This window comes from Berghia stephanieae, chromosome 1 (genome assembly GCF_034508935.2).
Source record: "Berghia stephanieae isolate SIO BIC M18660-M18661 chromosome 1, UCSD_Bste_1.3, whole genome shotgun sequence".
Classification (NCBI taxonomy): domain Eukaryota; kingdom Metazoa; phylum Mollusca; class Gastropoda; order Nudibranchia; family Aeolidiidae; genus Berghia; species Berghia stephanieae.
Genome location: NC_088360.1, coordinates 86129713 through 86154755, shown reverse-complemented (window position 1 = coordinate 86154755; position 25043 = coordinate 86129713). Strand labels below are relative to the sequence as shown.

General features: G+C 37.9%; 2 protein-coding genes across 3 annotated transcripts in view; one reads left to right on the top strand and one right to left on the bottom strand.

Annotated features, from left to right (window-relative positions):
• Positions 1-25043, bottom strand: part of LOC144960060 (trafficking protein particle complex subunit 13-like) — a 154805-nt gene that overhangs the window by 47926 nt on the left and 81836 nt on the right. The gene's annotated exons all lie outside the window — the stretch shown is intronic.
• Positions 23301-25043, top strand: part of LOC144960050 (uncharacterized) — a 51558-nt gene continuing 49815 nt past the window's right edge. The window contains exon 1 of the mRNA XM_078893000.1: positions 23301-23793. The gene's annotated coding sequence lies outside the window, so the exon portion shown is untranslated. The remainder of the gene's footprint in view (positions 23794-25043) is intronic.

Genomic DNA, 25043 nt, shown 5'->3' with positions numbered 1-25043 from the left:
GTTGAGAGACATCATTGCTATTTTTACTTCTAATTCAATCTTCATCACCCTCACAGTATCTCATCAATGTGTTCCCATCTTCTCTCTCCTGTTTTCTATTTCCTCTTATACACTAGAAAACCTAAATTTAGACAAATATATCAACATCATCGGAGTTAACGCCGTTGCAACGATCTACAATTAGTAATTTGGTACGATATACGATCTTACAACAGCGAGAAATCAGATCACTGAAGGCAATGCACATCCGTTGGACAAATATAATCGAATCTGCTTTAATACTCACCTATTGTAACGGCCACTATATTGTGATGCAATTTGTATAATTTTATTAGAACATTACTTTTGAACCTATTCATTGCAACATCCGCATAGAGCAACCTCATTTTACTGTTAATTCCATTGAGAGATCATTATGACCAGGCTGAAATTCAGTTTAGAACAACAGTTCTAATTTATTCCCAACACTACATAAACTTTCTTGTACCAACGCTGTCGCTGAAAAAAATGACTCAACATTCGATTTTTAATTTTAGTCTTCGTAAGAGATAAATATCACTTGAAATCCAAACACGCCTCTTCGAGTAACAAATCAAGATGGGAGAAAACTGGACCCACGTTAACGGAATTCCGAAAAAAAAATATAATGTGACTAGCGACAACCCACCAATTACTAAATTAAGATACACCTCACATTAAATAGCACAAGTGAGATCATGGGTTCTTGATCTCCGGCTCAAAAGCAAAACGGTTGGCTATGGAACATTTTCTTCTTAGCTTGCACAGCGAACATCTTTGGAAAATGGTATGTCAAATTGGTTGAATTAATTCATGCGTTTATCACCAGTCCATCCTACTATCTGACAGAGCAATGATCCAGAGATAATGATAAGAACCAGTATTTTGATGAACCATCCATCAATCTAGTCGGAGTGACTTGTTGGCTTTTAATGAACGTAATACAAATAATTAGGACGTGATATGCTTGTTTATTTTTGTATTGAATTGATTAATAGACCTTCTAAGTCTCAATTTCAGCTCACATTTTATGAGTATGTCAAACAAAAATACACAACATCCATTTGTTCACATGACAAATGTATTTGATTGTGTTCCTTGCCTAAGAGACGAAATTAAGAAATTAAGGAGCAGGCGCCGGTTTTGACGAATTTATGATAAAATATTAAAGTCTTCAAAAAGAATAAAATGATTTGCTCAGTAAAAAATTTATTTTATGGCAAAACTGACATTCTAGAATACCTGACATGGTATATCGTGAAGTGCTCTTTGTTTACAAAATGTGGAGACACTGTGGCCACGTGGCGTTACTAAAAGTGGCTTCACCAAAAAAAAATACAAAAATGAAAAACCCATTTCATTCCATTTCCATTCAAAAATCAGACAAGTCAACAATATTTGAGCAACTCCTGTGGCTCCAGTTAAGATTAAAATTAGAATTCCGCACCAAAGTTTTTATACAAGACTTGCTGAGTGTATACTGTATCTTGTTTTATATCAATGATAGGCGACAAAAGCGTTGTCATTGGCTGCATAAATCACATATAATATATCGAAGTATCAGAACAGTGTATTTCTAGGGCAAGGCACTGCACATTTGACCTCAACTCGACCCAAGGATTAATGAGTACCTTAGTGAAGGCAGTAAAGCATATTGCAAATATTATATTAGATAACAAAGGGGCAACCAGCATATTATGTAAAATATTTTGCTTTTCGGTCCAAATTGAATATGATAAATGCGCCATATAACTATTTATATTCAGTCTATTTAGACATCGCGGGCGCTTTGGACAACGGTCGTTTTTACGTAGACAACAAGAATAGTGATCTTGCAATTCTGCATTTTTATTGATGGTCAAAACCGAAAGTGGAAAAACCGCCTGCAATTTCGACTTTCTTGGTGTTCAATTACACTCATAAAACCCAAAATGAAGCACGGAAATAAATTACGTGTAGAAAATCTAGTACTCCGTGATTTCCACTAATGACCACAAAACCCTATGGCTAGTGATATGTTTGGTACCAGCCCTCATCGGTTAGGATAATACAATGATCAAGCAGACCGTTCCACTACCATCTTCACTGATCCTTCTCAATCGCTCATATTGCTCTGAGGAATATGGCAGGAAACACGTAAATGGTGACAGGTCAGACATCATGTTTGTGGAACGAGGATTTTCAGACCAAAGGAAACAACTTGTATAAACCAAAGGAAATGGTAATAGCAATGATGGACCGACATGACACGTGAGACGGACGATTCAATAACATGAGATTATGCTTACGAGTTACCAGCATTATCCCACAATAGAAGACTTGAACCTCCTGTGTCTAAGGGGATTAAAAAGTACGGTCATCAAACATCTGTCCTGCAACGGTCTGGTCAAGGGAAAATAAGGCAATTCAAGTAAAATGTAATCCCAGAATACTCACATCAAATATCTTGTTTGAAATAACATCGGTGAAAATGTGTGTGGAGAAATTTAATTTATTCAGTAAATTTGTGATGTCCACATCTCATTTTACAACCCATTTTTATAATATCCCTTTTCCCCAATTCTTAATAAATGGTATATATTCTCGATCCAATGGTTTAATTAATCGATTGGTCAATTATTTACTACATAATAAATCAATACACTCAAATTACGATGCCTTAATATTTAAATTCTCTTTTATTTGCACAGCCCAATATCGCTATAGCTGAGATCGAAATTTTATTAGAGCATGACGACTATATAATTCTCCATCATCCCATTGAAATGAATAAAATGTGTCTATGAAAAATTGATGACCGCCACGAATAACAGCAAACAGTAGCGCTGAATCCTATGATATTGTTATGAGTTGCGTGATCGGTGAGGGTCGACATTAACCTACATTTCTCAGAGGGGAAAAACAATCAGGAGTGAAGGTGATGAGAATCAAGTCGAGTCCGAGAGAGAGAAAAAAAAAAAAAAAAAAACCAGAGAACTATTCTGGAATTCTCAATTGAGCGCTACTTTGAGAATGTTCGTGAATTGATATACGCAGATGATGCAGATATAATCTTTGAATCAAATCAAGCGAATACATACACGTCAATAATATCAAATACTCTAGAAGCATGGAATCTAAAGTGAATAAATCCATAAGAGAATATACGAAATTCAACAGAAATTTAAATGAGTGGAAAAGTGTACGAAAACTAGGCAATTTGACAAACGAAAATGAAGATATCAGAAAACGAAAGCAGTTGGCCACCAATGCACTCTGCCAACTCCAAAAGTTGGGAAATGGAAATAATATAATCATTGAAAATAAACAAATAGAGATTGAAGAGGCACTGATTATTCCAATATTGACATATAATTGTGGAACCTGGGGCCTCACAAAAAAAAAGAACTTAGAAAGTCTTGATTCATACCAAAGCAAACAATTGCGTCGGGTAATCGGAATCTATTGGCCAGAGACAAGTACAAATAATGATCTCTATGAAAGAACCAGGGTCCAATGCCTGGGTACAGTAATAAAAGGAAGCTATTTAGTCACATCTTACGTCGAGAAGATAACATCCCAGCCCAAACTGCAATGACAGAATATTTCCTACAAGGCACCAATTATGTAGGGAGACCACCAACATTAAAAGTAACTATCCTGAACCAGGATCTCTCTCTATATCAGAAATTTCTGAATTCAGATAAGGCCGAATATATCCCCGAACAACGAAGAAAAACTGAAGTGCCCTCCGTGCTAAAGTCACAGCAAGATCTTGACAGCCTCATCGCTCTGGTCCAGAACAGTGACCAATGAAAACAATTAACAACATGGATGGAGAGGGCAGCTATACTCCTTGACTTTTAAAAGTGCAGCTGAGTCAATCAATTCTCTGCAAGCGTCATTCGGACTGCGAGGCTTACTACAACTACTACTACAACTACTACTACTACTACTACTACTACTACTACTACTACTACTACTACTACTACTACTACTACTACTACTACTACTACTACTACTACTACTACTACTACTACTACTACTACTACTACTACTACTACTACATATTTGGAAAGAAGTGTATAAAAACAAACAACACTATGATGTCTGATATAACAACAAGAGGTGGTAGGAAAGTGCCAGAAGACAATAGAGAATAAACATTTCGCGGCAGTGATCGGGGTTTGAACCTACTCACTTCATCTCTTGTTGTTAACAACATAAGTGCCTGTTCCACTCACTTTTCTGAATTAAAGATGTCTGAGATAAAAACTCCTGTAAGAGACAATTTCTAAATTTTACAAGAGAGCCAAAAAATAAGTATATTTAACATGAACGTTTCGAGAAAAATACAGTGGGGGATTTTTGTATAATCAAAATTAACTAAGAGTACAGGCTTCATCTTTTGACACAATGTGCACCGCAATCTCGATATCATATTTAGCTTGGGGGGGGGGGTGGGGGGGGGGGGGGAGACGACAAACAAACAAGCAATTTTTGGTTTATACAAGGACTCTGGATCTCAGCCATCAAATAACAACAACAACAACAGTGTTCAATCAGTGCCTAGTTGGACTGCTATTTCCTTCTGGCCTTCATAGCAACTACAAAGTGATTGGGAAACTGGATCTAATATTAGATCTGGTGGAAATTTTTCTGTAACAGACTAGCAGCCTAATCATGAGGTAGCTTCAAAGATCTTTCTTATTTTTTTTTTCTTTTTTTTTTTTTCAAATTTGTTCGTCCTATTTTTCAATTATTTAAGCAAATATTATCACCGTACAGAAGTTCCAGTATAATAAGAGAAAAAGAGGAAAGTATAAATGGCTGTTCATTAATACGAACTGGAGGCCCAAATATTGTTTAAGTCTAGACTCTTTACACTTAGGAATAATTTCGAATTTCTTTTGATTTTGAAAAGAGGACGAAACTAAGATTTGAGAGAGAGAAAAAAAATCTCTTCCCTCCGTTACTACACTACAGGAATCTTGCACGTTCAAATCCATCTGTAAAGAATGCGCCACCCACATTAAATGACTTAAGCAATCGTCTAGGCAGCAGCCTCTTATGGTTCTCACACTACTATGTTATGACGATCGACCCAATCAGCAAAGTCTGGTCCGCATTCGTGCACCGTCGCAAACCCGCCGGGTAGCATCGTCACAACACAACGTTCGACTAAATGCTCTGTCTAGGCGAAGCAAGTTTCCGCAATCTATTATAGGGACAGACAATCAAACAGATAGGGTAGATGGATATAAGGGGATAGAAGATACCCTACCAGTAGCTCCATCAACCACCGCTAAAATCCAAACAGATTGTTATCTGCGTTTACAACAGCATCAATGGGATATTGGATATTCCAGATCAAAAAGTGATATCTGCTGGCCAATTTAAAAAATCCCAACAAAAACAAAAAAAAACCCAGATTACTGGCATGACGAAGAGTACCCCGTATTTGTTTTTAATGTCTTTAATAATAATATTGTTGTTACCGCAGTTGGTTGTCATCGTCATTGTGGCCGCTGATAATCTGTTGTTGTCGTCTTTGTTGTTTTGTCATGTTTTAATTGCGGTTGTTCTTAAATCATGAGCTACAGCTCAAATTCGCCGCCAGATTTCGAAATTGCCTTCGCGCAAGACTCGATAGTTACGGCGCAATCGGTGTTGGGATTTTCCTTCCTAATAGTAGGTAATACGATTGGTATTGAAAGGGTCACGAAATCCAAACGACGTGAAGACTTGGTGCTTCTAATGCAGGTTGGAAGTGCACGCATCCCCCTTCCCCTCCCCCATTCTCGAAAAATGCCAAAGTTGTTTCATACTAAAAAGCGACTCACACTGGCATTTCTAAATGGGGATTTACCTTCATTCTGGAAATCAATTTCCACCGACCAGTTATTTATATCAATACACATATAATTCTTTTTAAATGGAGAACTACCGTGTTAATATTGATGAAATCCAATGATAAACACATGGAGTCATTAGAATAGTTTAAAGAAGAGAGAGAGAGAGAGAGAGAGAGAGAGAGAGAGAGAGAGAGAGAGAGAGAGAGAGAGAGAGATCTTGAATGGAATTACATGAATGTGCATTCCATTATTCTACTCAGGTTCCCTCAGTACAGACGGTAGCGGCTTGGGAATTTTGATACTGATTACGTCACCATGATTTCGAATAGATGCATTAATATAAACTGTTGTTGTGGCCTTGTGGGTGGTTGAAGCCTGATGGAGGGGGGGGGGGGGGCAGAGAGAGAGAAAGGAACAGAGAGAGTGAGTGAGAGAGAGAGAGAGAGAGAGAGAGAGAGAGAGAGAGAGAGAGAGAGAGAGAGAGAGAGAGAGAGAGAGTTGAAATAAAAATAGAATAGTTCCAGTTGGGATCGAATGGCAATCCCCTTTATCCAAAAGGATTTTAGACGTTTGAAATATTTCCCCCCATTAATATTCTATGCAAACGGTGCGATGATACATTTATGAAAAAGATAAGCAGAGAGATCATAGTGTAAATGAGTATAAGTAGACCCTAAATTTATCAAACGCCTTGAAGCTTTTGATATTGAACGAAGCAAGATATTATGATTGCCCACCACTGCTCTCCAGGAAAACATCGATCGGAAATAAAATTTCTCGGAAAAACAATATCCATGTTTTGGTTTAAATTTATTTTTCGTAGCGATAAATCAACTGCCCAGTCCCCTTTCCTCTTTCCAAAAAAAAATTAATCATTAAGAAGTACATAAAAACATTGTGAGCCAAAAGCATAGATAGAGCAATATCGTTCAGTGTTGTTTTTTAAAGGCTAGTGATTGGATACAATTTGCGCGGAACTTTGTTGTTTCCCAAGCAACTAAGTGATTGTTCAAAGTGGATAAAAGATCCGCAAATGACACTTTTCTTTTTAAATCAGATTTCATAAAGATATTGACGAGTCTTATTCACTGTGTTTAGTTGAAAATGGGGAACCCGAAATGGGGAACCCGAAACGTCATTTGTCTTTCTATTCCATTTTGTCATTGTGATTAACATTTTCAAGTTTCAAGCAACGACATTTGGATCTTTCCCAACAGACAACACCTCACAGTCTGGATGAAACAAAACTACATAATACTAGATAATTCCATTCTTTTTTCATGGGATTAAAACATTTCCCGCCCTACTGGTGCGAGTAATTATTTTTACCATCTTGATGTACCAATGCAATGCAATGCAAGAGAAATTAAATTATTTCATCTAAAAATATGATTTCGAACACTTTCACTTATCTTTTAGTAAAATGAAAAGAAACCTTGTTTTTTTTTTGCTTGTTTGTGGCGTTGATTTTGGGAAAGGGAATGACAGTGAATTTCTGAACTAGAGATATGACCCAACATGTAGAGAGGGTTACTTTATTAACTTAAAACATTTTGGAGCAATTATTCTCTTAGGCTTATGCATTCTATTGACAGTAATTTTGATGGCAAAAATGAGGAATTCAATTATCTTATTTTTCGTTTAAAAAATCCCACAAATATTAAATGAGTAATAATTGATGAATGGGAAACTCGCCAAGGATTGTGTACGAATGAACACGGGTAGGCATTGCCTCTGCGGAATATTTTTCGGGAATTTAGCATTGGTTGATGTATCCAGCACATCTCTTTACTCTAATTACGAAGCGCGAAATTGATTTGAAATGAGCAACACGAGAGATGTTTTAACTTGATATTAATAATTATCGAATGAGAACAAAATGGCATCGGTGCTGGAGAAGTGACGCAATATTACATGTTATGTTCTTTTAAAAAGCAACTCTTTATTGTGAATTTGTATTCATTCTTTCTTTTTGTTGTTTTATTTTTTTATTCGTGGCGTAATGGCAAAGCGGTACAACCATCGAGCTTGACGACCAGTGTAATAAGTTAGTAACATTAAATTTTCTTGGCGTTGTGTTCTTGGTACTGGCACTTTACAAAATTACCTTATTCGACGCGATTGTAACAATGTACCTGAAAGAATGCAAGTACAAAGAAGGGCAAAATGTAGGGGGTTTTTTCTCTTCGTTATTCACAACATTGATAATCCTTCAGGAAAAACTATAGAGCTAGGTTCCTATTTCATAGAACACGCTTCACGCACCATCCTTGTATTAGCAGTCTTACAATATCAGTTACTGTCGGGTACTCAATCACGACTGATTCGAGAGCGGTAAAGTGAATTGTGTACCTTATGACAAAAAATCAAGTCAGAATGGGTTTTTATTTTTTTTCGATCAATATCTAAAATTCAGGGAAAAGTTTAGTGAACAAATAAGAAAGAGAGACAGCGATGTTGGAGGAAATGACTGGGACTGGGATGAGGAATGACTATATTGGAAACGTGTCAGTCCAATTGCCCAAAATGTTTCTGAGCAAGGACTCGAAGACAACAAGAAAATCCAAAAAAGAGAAGTACCAGTGAATGATAAGGAGGGGCAGCACGTGAATATGAAAAATACCCTGAAGTTCATGTACACGAACGCAGACAGTGTAATGAATAAGAGAGAGGAGCTAAAGGCTATGGCAGAAGAAGAAGATCCAGATGTAATAGCAATAACAGAAGCTAAGCCAAAGAATGCAACAACACACCCAACCATAGCAGAGTTAGGTATTGAGGGATACACTATAATAGCTAGCAGAGATTTTGAAACTTCCGGCAGAGGAGTATACTTATTGGTGAGAGAGAACCTCAAGGTTAACCCCATAGAGGAACTCACAGATCACGACTTTAGGGAGAGCGCTTGGTGCTCGATTGGAGTAACTGGACAAAGTCAGATACTAGTTGGAGTGATTTATCGGAGCCCAAATAGCACAGGAGAAAATAATGAGAGAATGTTGGAGATGATAAGGAGAGCATCACAAAAAAAGCATTCAGAGATAATTATTATGGGAGACTTCAACATGCCGGAACTGGAGTGGAAAGGGATGGACGAACCAAAAGAGGGAAGCCTGGAGGAAAGTTTCATAGAAACCATTGAAGATTGCTACCTACAACAGATAATAAAAGAACCCACGAGACAGAGAAAAAACCAAAAGCCCAACGTATTGGACTTGATATTGATGGAGGAAGAAAATGACATAATCGACCTAAGACTGAGCCACCCACTGGGAAAAAGCGACCATGCGACCATATTCCTAAAACTGAGGGCGACATCAGAGACTGTAGATGAAAAACTGACACTCAGATATAGGAAGGCTGATCTAGAGAGTATGAAAGAGGAACTGGGGCATATCAAATGGGAGGAAATACTAATCGAGGACACCGTAGGAAATAACTGGAGTAGATTTACCAGAGTACTTAACCAATGCTTCGAGAAAAACATCCCGAAAAGCAGAGGGAACCGGGTTGGGAGAAGAAATCAACCTTGGATGACGCAGGAAGTGAGAGAGGCATTACGGAAGAAGAAGGCAGTAAATAGAAGATACTCTAGAAGCAAAAAGGAAGAGGATTGGGACAAATACAAAAGAGTGAGAAACGCAACTACTAAAATAGTCCGACAAGCGCATCAAAAGTATGAGAACAAGATAGCAGAGGAAACGAAAGAAAATCCTAAAGTATTCTGGAGTTATGTAAACAGTAAAATGAAGACAAGACAGGGAACCTGTGACATAAAAAAAGAAGATGGCACTTGGGCATCTGAAGATGAAGACAAGGCAGAGGTGCTAAATCTCTTCTTTGCAAGTGTCTTTACAGTGGAGAACCAGAAAAACTTGCCAGATATTGCTAAAAGAAGTAATATAGATACTACACAATGGCCGATTACTGAAGAGAGAGTAATGAAGAGACTACAAAACCTAAAGGAGAGTAAATCACCTGGACCTGACAAACTTCATCCTTACATCCTAAAAAACTTAGCAGAGCAGCTAGTAGAACCCCTAACCAAGATATTTAACCAGTCGATGAAAGAAGGAAGACTACCAAGGGAATGGAAAGAAGCTAACGTCACAGCCATATTCAAGAAGGGAGACAGAAAAAATCCAGAAAACTACAGACCAGTGAGCCTGACATCTGTCGTCTGCAAGCTCATGGAACAGCTGATTAGAGAAGAAATGGTTGATCATATGACCAAGAACAAACTATTCAGCAAAGATCAACATGGTTTCATGGCGGGAAGGTCTACAGTAACAAACCTACTTGAAACAATGGATGACTGGACGAGAGACCTGGAATTAGGCAACAATTTAGATGTCATATACCTCGACTTCAGAAAGGCATTTGACAAAGTTCCACACTGGCGCCTAATCAGGAAATTGGAACAGTATCAAATTAATGATCAGACCGTCAAATGGGTCCGAGATTTCCTCAAAGATAGAAGACAAAAAGTGATAGTGAATGGAACAGCATCAACAGAGAGACTGGTAACAAGTGGAGTTCCACAAGGAAGTGTACTGGGACCAGTTCTCTTCCTGATTTATATCAATGACTTGCCAGACAATCTATCATCTAAATGTAAAATCTTTGCCGATGATACTAAGCTCTATGGAGTAGCTAATACAGAAGAAGAAAGAAACACCTTACAACAAGATTTGAAAAAGCTTGAAGAATGGTCCGAAATATGGCAGATGGAGTTCAATGTAGATAAATGTGCAGTTCTTCACCTAGGAAAAAACAACAGAGAAGCAAACTATATAATGAAAGAAAAACCCCTGCAGAAATCCAATGGGGAAAAGACCTAGGAGTATTTATTGATAGGAAGCTAAACTTCAAGAAGCAAATTAAAGATGTTCAATCTAAAGCTAGTAAAACACTCGGAATAGTGAAAAGAAATTTCAAGAATCTGAAAACAAAACACATGACTACCATCTACAAGACTATGGTTAGATCAAAGCTGGAATATGCTAACTGCATATGGTATCCGAAGTTTGAGGGAGACAAAGACTGTTTGGAAAGAGTGCAAAGGAGAACAACAAAACTTATCACACACCTGAAAGACAAAACATACTGTGAGAGATTGAAAGAATTAAATCTCCCGACCTTAGATTACAGGAGAAGAAGGGGAGATATGATCCAAACATATAAAATAGTAAAGGGAATAGACAGGGTAGAGGCAGGATTCCTTAAACCAAACAAGAACATTCAGACACGAGGAAACAGCAAGAAACTGAAAAAAGAACGTTTTAAAACAAATGAAAGAAGGAACTTTTTTTCATCTAGAATTGTAAATAACTGGAATAAACTACAAGAAACCACAGTATCAGCAAAAAATTTGAATAAATTCAAAGCAGAGTTGGAGATAAGCAACACCCTAGGAAACAAGTTCAATTATAAAAATTGGTCCAATCATTAATAGATGAGGAGGAGCGAAGGAGACTACACCAAGTCTAAAAGCTCTATACAGAGGTATATTTTTAATTCAGAAAAGTGAGTGGAGCAGGCACTTATGTTGGTAACAACAAGATATGAAGTGAGTAGAAAAGTGCCAGAAGACAATAGAGAATAAAAATTTTTTTCGCGGCGGTGGTGGGGTTTGAACCTGCGACCTTATTGGTACGACAACTCCGCCTGGCAGGTGAGAGCGTGGCTCTACCGTGCGAGCTATCCACGAACACAAAAATATTCGTTTCAAACCCAAAGTCATTTCTAGATCCCTCTCTCACCCACTTCTTGAGATCGCCGATTCGTTCACCACCATCGCGAAGTAATTTTGACCAGCAGTTAAGCTTAATAGCCAATATTCTCATCACAAACATATAACATAGAAACGATTGAGACATTGAGTATGCTCCGGTGTATGGGGTGAATTTTTAATTCAGAAAAGTGAGTGGAGCAGGCACTTATGTTGGTAACAACAAGATATGAAGTGAGTAGAAAAGTGCCAGAAGACAATAGAGAATAAAAATTTTTTTCGCGGCGGTGGTGGGGTTTGAACCTGCGACCTTATTGGTACGACAACTCCGCCTGGCAGGTGAGAGCGTGGCTCTACCGTGCGAGCTATCCACGAACACAAAAAATATTCGTTTCAAACCCAAAGTCATTTCTAGATCCTCTCTCACCCACTTCTTGAGATCGCCGATTCGTTCACCACCATCGCGAAGTAATTTTGACCAGCAGTTAAGCTTAATAGCCAATATTCTCATCACAAACATATAACATAGAAACGATTGAGACATTGAGTATGCTCCGGTGTATGGGGTGAATTTTTAATTCAGAAAAGTGAGTGGAGCAGGCACTTATGTTGGTAACAACAAGATATGAAGTGAGTAGAAAAGTGCCAGAAGACAATAGAGAATAAAAATTTTTTCGCGGCGGTGGTGGGGTTTGAACCTGCGACCTTATTGGTACGACAACTCGCCTGGCAGGTGAGAGCGTGGCTCTACCGTGCGAGCTATCCACGAACACAAAAATATTCGTTTCAAACCCAAAGTCATTTCTAGATCCCTCTCTCACCCACTTCTTGAGATCGCCGATTCGTTCACCACCATCGCGAAGTAATTTTGACCAGCAGTTAAGCTTAATAGCCAATATTCTCATCACAAACATATAACATAGAAACGATTGAGACATTGAGTATGCTCCGGTGTATGGGGTGAATTTTTAATTCAGAAAAGTGAGTGGAGCAGGCACTTATGTTGTAACAACAAGATATGAAGTAGTACTACTTCATATCTTGTTGTTACCAACATAAGTGCCTGCTCCACTCACTTTTCTGAATTAAAAATTCACCCCATACACCGGAGCATACTCAATGTCTCAATCGTTTCTATGTTATATGTTTGTGATGAGAATATTGGCTATTAAGCTTAACTGCTGGTCAAAATTACTTCGCGATGGTGGTGAACGAATCGGCGATCTCAAGAAGTGGGTGAGAGAGGGATCTAGAAATGACTTTGGGTTTGAAACGAATATTTTTGTGTTCGTGGATAGCTCGCACGGTAGAGCCACGCTCTCACCTGCCAGGCGGAGTTGTCGTACCAATAAGGTCGCAGGTTCAAACCCCACCACCGCCGCGAAAAAAATTTTTATTCTCTATTGTCTTCTGGCACTTTTCTACTCACTTCATATCTTGTTGTTACCAACATAAGTGCCTGCTCCACTCACTTTTCTGAATTAAAAATTCACCCCATACACCGGAGCATACTCAATGTCTCAATCGTTTCTATGTTATATGTTTGTGATGAGAATATTGGCTATTAAGCTTAACTGCTGGTCAAAATTACTTCGCGATGGTGGTGAACGAATCGGCGATCTCAAGAAGTGGGTGAGAGAGGGATCTAGAAATGACTTTGGGTTTGAAACGAATATTTTTGTGTTCGTGGATAGCTCGCACGGTAGAGCCACGCTCTCACCTGCCAGGCGGAGTTGTCGTACCAATAAGGTCGCAGGTTCAAACCCCACCACCGCCGCGAAAAAATTTTTATTCTCTATTGTCTTCTGGCACTTTTCTACTCACTTCATATCTTGTTGTTACCAACATAAGTGCCTGCTCCACTCACTTTTCTGAATTAAAAATTCACCCCATACACCGGAGCATACTCAATGTCTCAATCGTTTCTATGTTATATGTTTGTGATGAGAATATTGGCTATTAAGCTTAACTGCTGGTCAAAATTACTTCGCGATGGTGGTGAACGAATCGGCGATCTCAAGAAGTGGGTGAGAGAGGGATCTAGAAATGACTTTGGGTTTGAAACGAATATTTTTGTGTTCGTGGATAGCTCGCACGGTAGAGCCACGCTCTCACCTGCCAGGCGGAGTTGTCGTACCAATAAGGTCGCAGGTTCAAACCCCACCACCGCCGCGAAAAAAATTTTTATTCTCTATTGTCTTCTGGCACTTTTCTACTCACTTCATATCTTGTTGTTACCAACATAAGTGCCTGCTCCACTCACTTTTCTGAATTAAAAATTCACCCCATACACCGGAGCATACTCAATGTCTCAATCGTTTCTATGTTATATGTTTGTGATGAGAATATTGGCTATTAAGCTTAACTGCTGGTCAAAATTACTTCGCGATGGTGGTGAACGAATCGGCGATCTCAAGAAGTGGGTGAGAGAGGGATCTAGAAATGACTTTGGGTTTGAAACGAATATTTTGTGTTCGTGGATAGCTCGCACGGTAGAGCCACGCTCTCACCTGCCAGGCGGAGTTGTCGTACCAATAAGGTCGCAGGTTCAAACCCCACCACCGCCGCGAAAAAAATTTTTATTCTCTATTGTCTTCTGGCACTTTTCTACTCACTTCATATCTTGTTGTTACCAACATAAGTGCCTGCTCCACTCACTTTTCTGAATTAAAAATTCACCCCATACACCGGAGCATACTCAATGTCTCAATCGTTTCTATGTTATATGTTTGTGATGAGAATATTGGCTATTAAGCTTAACTGCTGGTCAAAATTACTTCGCGATGGTGGTGAACGAATCGGCGATCTCAAGAAGTGGGTAGAGTAGGGATCTAGAAATGACTTTGGGTTTTGAAACGAATATTTTTGTGTTCGTGGATAGCTCGCACGGTAGAGCCACGCTCTCACCTGCCAGGCGGAGTTGTCGTACCAATAAGGTCGCAGGTTCAAACCCCACCACCGCCGCGAAAAAAATTTTTATTCTCTATTGTCTTCTGGCACTTTTCTACTCACTTCATATCTTGTTCTATACAGAGGTATCTAGGTATCCAGGTATCCAGACTTTGACTCTGCTCAGGCTCGTATGACATTATTATATGATAAAAGGACGAGAAAAGCATTACCGCTCGACTACCCGAACCACAAAAATGTTACTCTTTGTGTGTGTGTGTGTGTGTATGTGTGTGTATATATATATATTTATATAATTTAGACGATCTAATGCACTGCTGAGCTCAAAGCTGTGAATGATATTGATGTTTGTGTGAAACTTCCAGGTCATTTCATTTGGCATCTCGGCTCGCTCGTTTACCTATAATACTAGTGCGCGCGCTCAAACATATTATGGGTATGCAAATCAAGAAACACAGATGTAAAAAGATTGTATCCAGTTTGTATTAAACGCAATGAGACAAAGCCAGATTTATGATGTATGGACACGCATGGATGGTGCACAGACCGAGCAAGCGTCAACACCTAACGATGTCCAGCCCATAGAGAATGGGTCTGTGGTCCAGCCGATTGATGCCTAAAGTAATGTAACTCAAGGATGTTGTCTCATCTTGACTACGGTAAGTGAAAATCCACTCGATGAAAATGACCAGTATCTGCCTCCTAACCTATATTATGAACCATTGGAATCCTACGTACAGTAAAATCCTTATGGGATTTCTCCTAATCGAGTTACTCTCACACATCAACCACACCTGAGTCGCTGACCTCAAGAGTTCAAAAGTCAAAACTCCAATCATGCTAGGGGGCGTGAAAATTGGACACTGATTTAAAACAGTCGCCAAAATTATCTGATACAGCTATTAGGAGTGTTTACCACAAAAGTGGAGCCAAGTGCCATTCATCTATTCTGATGAAATACTTGAAAAAGTTACTACGTACTACTTGCGCGTGGCGATGATTATTCAGATCCGGCTTAATATCATTATATTACTCATATTGGCCCATATTGTTATTGGAACAACCCCTTATTGCCCATGTGGAGCTGACCATGAAACCACTTTACATGTGCTTATGGATTGCCCACTATACAACGTGCAACGTTCGAACCACTGGGTCACCCCTACAACACTCAACACAAAGCTCTATGGTGAGGCTGAGGACCTAAAGCGGACCACAGACTTCATAGCAGATATCGGACTGCAGCCATAGATGTCCATCAGAGGAACGAAGAAGAAGAAGAAGAAGTTATGAAACATCGTAAAACCTGCCCATGATATGTTCAGCATTCAGGTCACGGACATTATCTTCTTTTTTTTTTATGCTCTCATGTTTTTCTTGTAAGCTATTAGCTAAACTCTGAAATGAGACCTTTAACTGGTTTTCACATGCTTGATATCTGCATGCCGATGAAAAAAATCCATCGACAGTTTGTTATGCCGTGTTAGTCATATCAAATTAAGCGATTTATGTTTTGTTTTTTGTTTTTAATATTTGTAATAAATATTTCATATCTAGATATAGCAAGTTTAGACATCAGGGAATCAATAGATTTAAAAAGATAATGAAAGTTGGCTCTCTTTTAGGCATTCCACTTCATTACTAGAAACCATTTTAAAAAAATATTTTTTTTATTAAAATGTGAGTCTCTGGATGGGACGACCCTCTTATATCAAAGAAGCTACAATGAAAAATACTAAGTTGATTGAAGCTGTAAACTGTAAAAAGTGACGTACAAATAAGAATATAGCAGCTTCAAAGAGAACAAAATACAAAACACGGAATATTTCGAGCACAGAAAGGTTTTGAGTTCGAAATGTCCCATGTTTGGTATTTGGTTATTTTTGAAACGGTTAAACTTGTCTTTGTGTATTACTAGTACTTTTTAAAGAAAATTGAAGATGACAACATGAAGACAAAGACTGAACAAATATAGACGACAGAAGATATCTTGCTGTCTTTATGTCTACTCAAGACAAAACAATACAGTATCTCCCGAAATCCATGACTATGAAAAATTACAGTTCATTTTCATTGACAAAATGATAAAGAAACAATGTTGAATTGATAGACTGAGAAATATATGGATGGAAGGCCGGATAGATGGATGGTGGGGTAAGATGGACTGACGGATGGTTGGAAAGATGAATACATAGAGACTGATAGATAGATAGATAGATAGATAGATAGATAGATAGATAGATAGATAGGTAGATAGATAGATAGATAGATAGGTAGATAGATAGATAGATAGATAGGTAGATAGATAGATAGATAGATAGATAGATAGATAGATAGATAGATAGATAGATAGATAGATAGATAGATAGAGAGAGAGATAGATAGATAGATGGGGGGGGGTGGATGGATGGATGATAGATAGAAAGATAGATAGACAGATAGATAGGTGTAGAGAGAGAGAGAGAGAGAGAGAGAGAAAGAAAGAGAGAGAGAGAGAGAGAGAGAGAGAGAGAGAGGGGGGGGGGGAGACAGACGGACAGACAGACAGATAGATAGATAGATAGATAGATAGATAGATAGATAGATAGGGAGATAGATACATAGATACACACACACACACACACACACATATATATATATATATATATATATATATATATATATATATATATATAGAGAGAGAGAGAGAGAGAGAGAGAGAGAGAGAGAGAGACAAATAGATAGGACAGATAAATAAATGGATGGATGGATGGATGGATGATAAATGGATGATAAAAGGATGAAGATTTCATGGATATATGTTATGGATGGATGGATGCTAATATAGATGGGTGAGTGAATGGACGAATGAATGAAGTTGTGTGATGTGAAGTGAGTATAAATAAATGAAAAAACAAGGTGTAAGGATGGAAGAGCGATTACAGAAAGCTTAGTTCGATAGAGGATAAAAGAATGATGGATGATAGGATGAATGAACAATGACGGATGAAAGGAGGGAGAAGGATGTGTGGATGGAGAGAGATGAGTGGATCGATGGGGGCCCGTCGTGGGAAATCAATGAGGAGAAATGGTCACACTGCTGTAAAACACACACACACACATACACACACATACATACACACACACAAACACACACAAACACGCAGAAACTCACTCACGATCAAACAAACAAACACACAAATATACAATTGTGCTCACACAGAATGGCTGTCCGTGTGAGTGGAAATAAGCATACATTGCTAAACTAAGCTTATGAACGTCCTATGTATTTTTCACATTAATTTATTGTTTTGTAAAAACTCGGTCTGAAATTACTATCGAACAGAATAAGTTCCGTTTTGAAAACGTTGAATGACATAAAATGGACATCAAAACACAAGTATGACACTTGAAAGTGACAACAACGAGTATGGATCATAATCTCCTTCAGCACATGGGTACCAGCCGGATCTGGTAGTTTTTCGGTTTGTGAGCCCTAATCACAATATTTAGGCACAGTAATATATAGAATGACTGAAGTTGACATCACTCGACTTTTTGTTATTGTTTATAGACTGCTGCATGGTCTGGTCAATAAATAACTTTCTTTTTCTGTGAAAACATACAAATCTAAACCCATAATTCTCTGTAATTGTTCAAATTTAAAGAACAATAACGGAAATTAATGTGAAATTTTCAAGGCACTCTATGCTGAAAGGACTTGGATTTTACAAATATTCGTTGACCCTCTATAAAAATCAGAGGAATGTATGTCACAAATTTGATAGAGTGGCGTTTTCAATTATATGTTATCACAATAATCTAATATGGTTGGTTCTTTTGTGGCAAAAACAAACGCAAAAACAAACAAAAAAAATACATCAATCAAGGTTTATCTCTGCAACAGGAGATCATGTTCCGAAGATTACTATAGTAAGACATTGGGTAACATTGTTGAGGATAAATTTGAGATCTGGAATGCCAGTTGATACGGCATGAAGGGATGCATCAATTACCGTCGTCAGGATGGAAGATGAGAGAAAACATTCCCACGATTATCAAAAGAGGTCTATGTGTCCTCCACCTCAATTTACAGAACTTTGACCTCAAAATTTCAAAGAATTTTGCAAACAGGGTGCTCCATTTAGCAAAAACAGGAAGAAAAAGGTCAAAGGGTGGAATGTGTTCGAAGCTTTCCTCGGCGTATCAATCAAGTAGGGTCATCGTTTTATGGATAGTTTAGTCACAGGAGACGAGACCTGGGTCTATTCATGGGGATCAGAATTGAAAAGGCAGTGAGCTGTTTGGACCCTGATGAACCATGCAGAGCAAAAGTTCTTCGCAAATATTGTACAATGAAGATCATGTTTATTGATGTCAACAACATGCGCATTATTTCATCGTAGCCTATTCTTACAGGAAATACTGTAAATATAAAGTGTCATTTAACACAAGCTGAGACCTTGTATTACCCAAAAAGCGCCATGAATTCCTTGAAGAAAATGTGAATTTCACCACAACAACGTCCCTGAACACATAGCCAGAGTAGCGATGGAACTTTAGTACTCATGCAAATGGGAATTACTGGATTACCATCGGTATTATCCCATCTGACACCAGCTAACTGATTCATTTTTCTTAATATGAAGGGACATCATCAGGGGCGTTTAGAATCAGATGAAGAGATTGTTTTGGCAACAAAAAATCGCGTTAAAAGAGCTGGAAAAGGGTATCTTCGGGACCGCATTGACAACAGGCAAAATTGCTTGGACAAGGGCGGTGAATTTGTTGAATAGCTAACACAATTAAGATAATTTGGTCTACATCTGGATGGTGTGTGTGTGTGTGTGTGTGTGTGTGTGTGTGTGGTTAAAAAAAAACAACAAAACAATAGAATGGTATTATCGAACAGACCCCGTGGTTGGGAGATTCGTTCTCACTAAATTCTCGCTAACATATCATTAATGTTTCAGGTTTCTCACAATTTTGTGTGTTTTGATTCGATTGATCTTGCAGACACAGCTGGTCAACATTTTCCATCAAAATATTTTAACTAGTGGTGAGAGAAAACATAACCATACCCATTGACCTGATTAGTCCGACCAGTCATTATTCAGTAAACATTAACAGTGATTGTTACACTAAAAAAAAATTACTATCGCTGGCATGCGTTAAGGTAATATACTCACCTCCTCCACCCCCTAGATCAATCGAACCAACACGCAAAACTACGTGTCACCTTAAACGTTTAGTCTAATTAAGAGAATCTACTCAGATCTAATCACCCAATTGGCGTAGTGGAGTTACGTGGGGGCGTGAGGATGTGTAATGAGCAATACCAAGGAGCACTTATGAACCTATGAAAATTGTACTTAATAAATACAGACATATCTTTAAGTTTATTATATTGCACCAGTTCCAGTTGTTTTGCTGATCATAACAGTTATGCATTTTTCATGAGCGCAGCAAGACGGATTTTGTCGTAACAATATTATTGTACCTCCGTCCATAATCGAATTTGGTCTTCTTTCTTCTTATTTTATGTTAACTCGGGCCGTGTTTCGTTGTTCCATAGCTATCCTGAATATATGCTGACCAGCCAAAATGTGGACCTTCGGGATTAGCACTTTTTGCAAATTATTGATATAAGCTGGTTAAAGATTCATGGCGTTTATGATTTTAGAGTGTAATAAACCAGCAGATTCTTAAGGAATGGGATGATCGTAATTCATCGATGTTTGAAATAAACAATTTCTGGCCAACTTTTAAAAAGACGTTTGGTCCAGTGATTGCCAGAAGTCGTTTCTAAAGTATACATTTCATATGCTTGCCGTCTAACAAATTTCAAATTACCATTTTTCTGTCTGTAACGTGTCATTACAAAACAGGGTGAATAAAAATGAGCTTGTACTAAATGGTCACCAATCTAGTCTTTGATCGAACTCTCAGTGCTTGACAATCACGCACACTGAGCATGGTAAACTTTAGACCGTTGAGACGACAATGTATTAAACTTGCTTTTGCTTTAATACACAGTGACAAACAAGACATATCTTTATTGATTCATTCTGGCTTATGTCATGAGAATGAGAGAACCGATTAAAAATAAGAGATGTTAACTTTCTTTTTCAAATTGAATATATACTGATCGGGAACCCAGACACAAAACAAGCCTTAGAAATATCAACGTCTTAATTGGACCTCTTAGAAAAAACAGCAACATTTACAATAATGTACAGGACAAAGTCTACATCATAATATACGCAGGGGTCTTGGGCGGTGGTTATGGAATGTTCTTTTTGCGCTAGCAGACTACCATTATTGGAACCTCATGTCCCATCTACTAATACAACGCTTGACAAGAAATGCATTTTTTAAACGCCTCAATATCGGATTTTTTGTAAAACTATGACGATTAAAAAATAATTGATGAGTCCATAAATCTCATTGTGCCAGTGAATGAATATCCTTGTAGAGGGTGGGGGAGGTGATTAAAATCGATTTGTGCATTTCCACAATTAAATATTCTAAAACTAAGAAAAGCGAACCGTGGCACAATAACAGTGACATCCAATGACGACACACTTGGTGAAATAATGGGTGTTCCTAATATTGACAGTACCGTAATAGGTATCTTAAATAGACTGCGTATCGTTTGTACAATATAGAGATTTGGTTTTGTTCCATCCAATTATTATCATAAAGGTAGAAATTATAATAGAGACCATCGCAGGATGAGAATAACTGATGGGTTTTTTATATAGAGGGGATAAAAATCTTTTACTTCTTTCAAAAAGAAATGAATTTAATTTTGTGCAAATACATGAATCGATTTTAATAACAATCGAGCAATAGTCTTTGAGAAACAATTCAACAATTAAAAATAGAGCATGTTACTTTCAATTAAAAAAAGAAAAGCCCTCTGTGAACCTGTGTCGACGAGGGCCAACATCAACGAAGGTAAATTAGCGATTGACATCTCATTACAGTAGTAAACGCAAAGATAATTGGATCTCTAGCAGACATGAAGAATGCCGTTTCTCCATTAAATGTGCCTATCTATCTGTTTTGAAGAAAACAATTAATATGCATACTTCTATATCGCCTTTCGTCGAAACCTCAAAACGATTCAAAACCAAATAGACATTGTTTACATAGAATATTGCGAGACCAAATCAACCAGTATCTAAACAATAAGAGCATGAACACGACATTTAAAAAATCTATTTAAAAAGTCACATAATATGCATTAAAAAATCCAATCAAGTAAGTATGTAGATCTGGTGAAATGATAAGTTTTAGTGTTTTGTTGAAAATATCTTTAGAGCTCATAATACAACAATCCCAATTATGACTATTAGTAAGCATCTCACATTCAAAGTCGACAGTCTGGAAACCTGATGAATCAGAAGTTATTATCGAACATTTAAAAGCAGGACCATTTTGTCTTGGATGGATCACTACAAAATGATATCGTTTCAGAAGAATTGGTAATAAAGAATATCGTTTATTGTCTGCTGACATGGATAAAATGGGCAGGAAGTGAGATGACATCTTTTATTTGGCCCCGGGGGGAAGAAGAGAGAGAGAGAGAGAGAGAGAGAGAGAGAGAGAGAGAGAGAGAGAGAGAGAGAGAGAGAGAGAGAGAGAGTTCGAAACGTGACGGAGTACAGAAGTCACTGACGTTCCTTATTGACGATATTATGTGTTGATGAAACACCACAGTAAATACTCCTATATCATTTATTTGCGGTGGTAATCCTCAGCACAATCATCTCTTTGTTCAGAGTACTAACATCACCGATTAACGCGACAAGTCGCAAAGCTCCCCTGATTAAACTATGAAATTCTATGTAAACAACTACACTGCCAACTAACCGTTAACGATTTGAATACGATTTTGTGTTTACAAATGATGGTTCAAGGACATATTCCAATTAGAAATGTCAATACACAGTATAGTTCGATTATTTATGAGAGTAATATGACGCAAAGCAAGATATGACGTCAGGATAGAGCGGATTAATCAGACTTGCGCGCAATTGATTCAGTCAATATAATATAAAGAAATTCTTAGAATGGCGCCTTGGAGTGTGGATATTATCATCACTATCATCATCATGTCATTATCACCATCACAAACCTCCTCCTCCTCCTCCTCCTCCTCATCATCATCATCATCATCACCATCATCATGAACAACACAATAACAACAACAACAATACCATCGCCGGCACCACCAACACCAATTAATGCCATAAGCTATTGTATCAACACCAAATTTTAAAACCCAAATTCACTCGCACAAGACAAAGGTAGACAACAAAGTCGAGACCTAGGCTGAAAATGGAGTGTGTGTGTGTGTGTGGGGGGGGGGGGGGGGGGGGGGCTTGAGGAGATGATTCCAATAGGAATACGATTAACTCACCACGACCTGATGACACCAATACTGACAATGATGCTACACATAATTTCCCCTCAATCAAAGCGACTGACAGGGTTTTTTTCTTTACCAATCTACCATACCCCTGACTCGGCCACATTAATTATACAAACAATCTATTTCAGTGGCAGTTATTCAGCGAGTGCCACCAACCAGCCTAGCGGTACGTAGCGGCAATCGTCAGTATTGCTATTGTGGTAGGAGGAATAGATTGTGCCAGAAGTATGATATATAATAATATATTATTACAGTAATACGTGGTAGTTTCAGCTTTGGTGATGAGTTTGTTAATAGTTGTTGCAGGAAATATGAGTAGTGATGAAGACACGCTGAGCGTCCTCTATCAGAAGGTTCGATCTTTAACAATCGCATGACTCATTTTCTCGACGATAATAATAATAATAGTAATAAAATACGTCAATGTCGTCCTCGTAGTAGTAGTAGCAGTAGTAGTAATAGTAACCGCAGTGGTATCAATGCACTCTCTTGCCAGCTTGCCAGTGTGATCGGAATACTGCGACAGATCGAATGTGTTATTAATATTGTTGTGTGTAACGCGCGCGCACACAAAAACGCGAGTGAATGGAGTTTACAGTAAAAACCAAACTATTACGATTAAAAATATAACATCATCATCGTCAATTTATTTAAGCGAAAATGTTCGATTAAAATACGTTCTAAAACCAATATAATAACAATAAGGACAAGTTATCTGTTAACTGTATAAAGATTAGATGTTATCTTTATTGTGCTAAAGATTTATAAGCATTAATGAGAAAGTGAGTGAATTCTATTTTATCGAGGATATTGTTTTCCGTTGATAATGGCAAATGCCACAATTGTCAGATGTCACTGCTGGCGATGTGGTGGGATTAAAGGTAAGAGGTCGGGTTCAGTCTTGTGATACCAGCAAAAGTGAAGCTGTATATTAAATACTTTCTGTCCTTGTCATTCACAACGTACATTAGCAGTGCAGCTTTGTTGATGCTATGTAGTTAGAAAAAATCATAACATATCCGCCAGCCGTATATAACGTACTAACACACAAAACTATGTGTAACCTTAAATATTTATAGAGGCTGTGCGCTTGGGCTAAGAATTCACAACATTGCCACCCGGAAATATAAAGGACCAACACACAAAACTATGTGTAACATTGAACGTTTATAGTCTGGTTAATACAGTTTAGTGAGAATTACTCATAAACATGGATGGCATAAAACAATAACAAAGACCTGAGTGACATGAACTGCGTCGTCTGATTAAATACAATTTAGTGAGAACTGCTCATAAAAAAAATGTCTGGCTAAAAACAATAACAAAGAGTTGAGTGACGTATACAAATATTTTTAAATTTCATTTTCGACAGAAAACTTATACCTACTTTAAATATTGATCAAAGATTCAAAAAAATTATTGTATTAACCCCCCCCCCCTCTTATATAGAGCAATATCCACTAAACGTACTCAAAGCGCTTTAACTGGGGTCCCTGGTCAACATACAGGAAAGGACATGACGCCTATTAGGCGATATTACAATTTTTTTCGGACAGAGACAGCATTGTTAACGGCCAGGTACTCACTTTATATCTGAGTATGATGAGAGAATGAGTAAAGAGCCTTTTCCAGGGACTCTCAAACCCAGGATTCCGGTCCGAAAGCGAGTGTCACACCACAAGACCACATAGCCGCACCTGGCACAGCACGGTAACACGGTAAATTTCTGATTAATATCCGTCACGTTATAAAAATCTTTATATTTTGAAGAAACCGATCATTATTTAAAAAATACCCCCCCCCCAACCCCACCCCGTGCAATAAGTGTTCACATCTCTTTTCACTTCCGGTTTGTTATTGGCTAATTGCTTGTTGCACTGATTTACTTGTCCAATTACCCAATTTGCAATGTCATTTAAACCAACGCTTTACTTTCACTTATCAGAATAAATTATACCCGGTTGGCCTACAGAGAGAGAAAACTATATATATATATATATATATATATATATATATATATATATATATATATATATATATATATATATATATATATATATTGACGCGTAATTAATAATAAAGAAAAAAAGTAGTCCTGGGTGGATATTGGGGGGGGGGGGGGGGGGAGGTC